Genomic DNA, 3,553 nt, shown 5'->3' with positions numbered 1-3,553 from the left:
CCAAGAACACATCAAAGATATCATCCACCATGACCAAGTAGGCTTCATCCCAGGCATGCAAGGGTGGTTCAACATACGGAAATCCATCAATGTAATCCACTACATAAACAAACTGAAGGAGAAAAACCACATGATCATCTCCTTAGACGCCGAAAAAGCATTTGACAAAGTCCAACACCCATTCATGTTTAAAGTCTTGGAGAGATCAGGGATACAAGGCACATACCTAAACATAGTAAAGGCAATATATAGCAAGCCTATAGCTAACATCAAACTCAATGGAGAGAAACTTAAATCAATCCCACTGAAATCAGGGACAAGACAAGGCTGTCCATTGTCCCCATATCTCTTCAACATAGTACTTGAAGTCCTAGCCAGAGCAATAAGACAACTAAAGGAGATCAAGGGGATACAAATCGGAAAGGAAGAGGTCAAAGTGTCACTATTTGCAGATGATATGATAGTATACATGAGCGACCCCAAAAATTCAACCAGAGAACTCCTTCAGCTGATAAACACCTTCAGCAAAGTGGCAGGATACAAAATCAACTCAAAAAAATCAGAAGCCCTCCTATATACCAAAGACAAAAAGGCTGAGAAAGAAATTAGGGAAACAACACCCTTCACAATAGCCACTAATAACATAAAGTACCTTGGTGTGACCCTAACCAAGCAAGTGAAAGACCTGTTTGAGAAAAACTTCAAGTCTCTGAAGAAAGAAATCGAAGAAGATATCAGAAGATGGAAAGATCTCCCGTGCTCATGGATTGGTAGGATTAACATTCTGAAAATGGCCATACTGCCAAAAGCAATCTACAGATTCAATGCAATTCCCATCAAAATACCAACTCAATTCTTTACAGACCTTGAAAAAAAGATTCTCAGCTTCATATGGAGAAACAAAAAACCCAGAATCTCCAAAACGATCCTGTACAACAACAGATCATCTGGAGGTATCTCCATTCCTGATCTCAAGCTGTACTACAGGGCAACAGTAATAAAAACTGCATGGTACTGGCATAGAAACAGAAAGGAGGATCAATGGAACCGCATAGAAGACCCAGAACTAAATCCACACACCTATGAATACTCGATATTCGACAAAGAAGCCAATTCCATTCAATGGAAAAAAGACAGCATCTTCAACAAATGGTGCTGGACCAACTGGATGTCTACATGCAGAAAAATGAAAATAGATCCATATTTATCACCCTGCACAAAACTAAAGTCAAAGTGGATCAAGGACCTCAACATAAAACCAGATACCCTAAATCAATTGGAAAAAAAAGTGGGGAACAGCCTAGAACTCATTGGCACAGGAGACAACTTCCTGAACAGAACACCAACAGCACAGGCTCTAAGAGCAACAATCAATAAATGGGACCTCATGAAACTGAAAAGTTTCTGTAAAACAAAGGATACCGTCATCAAAACAAAACGACTGCCTACAGATTGGGAAAGAATCTTCACTAACCCTTTATCTGACAGAGGACTAATATCCAGTATATACAAAGAACTAAAGAAGCTGAAAAGCAGCAATCCAAGTAATCCAATTAAAAAATGGGGAACAGAGCTAAACAGAGAATTCTCGACAGAGGAATATCGAATGGCAGAAAAACACTTAAAGAAATGCTCATCCTCATTAGCCATCAGGGAAATGCAAATCAAAACGACCCTGAGATATCACCTTACACCCATCAGAATGGCCAAGATGAAAAACTCAAGCGATAACACATGCTGGAGAGGTTGTGGAGAAAGGGGAACCCTCCTCCACTGCTGGTGGGAATGTAAACTGGTACAACCACTCTGGAAAGCTATCTGGCGCTTTCTAAGACAAATAGGAATAGTGCTTCCTCCAGACCCAGATATACCACTGCTAGGTATATACCCAAAGTTTGTTCAAGTACACAAAAAGGACACTTGCTCAACCATGTTTATAGCAGCTCTATTTGTAATAGCCAGAACCTGGAAACAACCCAGATGTCCATCAACGGTGGAATGGGTACAGAAATTGTGGTATTTTTATACAATGGAATACTACTCAGCAATCAAAAAGGAGGAAATCATGAAATTTGCAGGCAAATGGTGGGATCTAGAAAAGATCATTCTGAGTGAAATATCCCAGAAGGAGAAAGACAAACATGGGATATACTCACTTATATAGACCTATAAGATATGATAAACATAATGAAATCTATACACCTAAAAAAGATAATCAATTGAGCGGACATGGGGTAAGATGATCAATCCTCGTTTAGAAAGACAGATGGGATGTGCATTGAACGTATGACAGGAGTCTACTGAGCGCATCTGAAAGATTCTAACTAGCAGTGTTTTCAAAGCAAAGACTCATGACCAAACCTTTGGCAGAGTACAGGGAATCATAAGAAAGAAGGGGAGTTAGTCTGATGGGGAAAGGATAGGAGCTCCACAAGGACCAAATATATCTGGGCACAGGGTCTTTTCTGATACTAACATTCAACCAAGGACCATGTATGGATATAACCTAGAACCTCCACTCAGATGTAGCCTGTGGTAGCTCAGTAACCAATTGGTTTCCCAAAGTGAGGGGAACAGGGACTATTTCTAACAGGAACTCGATGACTGGCTCTTTGGTCTCCCCACCCCCGAAGGGAGGAGCAGTCCTGTTAGGCCACAGAGGAGGGCTTTGCAGCCAGTCCTGAAGATACCTGATAAAACAGGATCAGATGAATGGGGAGGAGGTCCCCCCCATCAGTGGACTTGGAAAGGGGCACGGTGGAGATGAGGGAGGAAGGAAGGGAGGGACTGGGAGGGAATGAGGGATCGGGACACGGCTGGGATACAGAGTTAATAAAATGTAACTGATAAAAATAAATAAATAAAAAAAAAGAAAGAAAAAAAAAGTAACTAGGTTTAAATTTTATCTGTTTGATTTTTTTTTAATTTTTAAATCATCTATCTCTCACTTTTATATTCTGCTAGTAGTAGTTGTCTGTGCTCACCTCCCAAATGAGTCTACTTTCACCCCTGTCCTTATCTGGGTCATTTCAGACTGAGACATAATCTAAAAACAAGTATAGAAAACCATTCCATTAAGTAATATGGAAACTACAGTCACGGATTAGAGGAAAACAAAGGCTCTGAAATATAAGGATAATAAAGCTTTGCCAGAAATTTAAATAACAAGTTATATTTGTAATTACTGGATTTATCACTTTGATGTTCCTTACAAATTGTTATAAAAGCATGCATCAGCTGGATCTTGAGGAAGAGTTATTCCTAATTGTCTGAGAAACCGCCAAATTGATTTCCAAAGTGGTTGTGCAAATTTACATTCCCACCAACAATGGAGGAGGGTTCCCTTCCACAGAGGGCCTCTGAAAGATTCTAACCAGCATTGTATAAAAGCAGATGATGAGACTCATAAACAAACTTTGGGCAGAGTACAGGGAATCTTAGGAAAGAAGGGGGAGATAGCAAGACCTGGAGAAGACAGGAGCTCCACATGGATAGCAGCAGAACCAAAATATCTAGGCATAAGGGTCTTTGCTGAGAATGATACTCCAACCAA

This window comes from Meriones unguiculatus (genome assembly GCF_030254825.1).
Source record: "Meriones unguiculatus strain TT.TT164.6M chromosome X unlocalized genomic scaffold, Bangor_MerUng_6.1 ChrX_unordered_Scaffold_30, whole genome shotgun sequence".
Lineage (NCBI taxonomy): Eukaryota > Metazoa > Chordata > Mammalia > Rodentia > Muridae > Meriones > Meriones unguiculatus.
The sequence above is the reverse complement of the archived record's forward strand: the minus strand, read 5'-3'. Positions refer to the sequence as shown.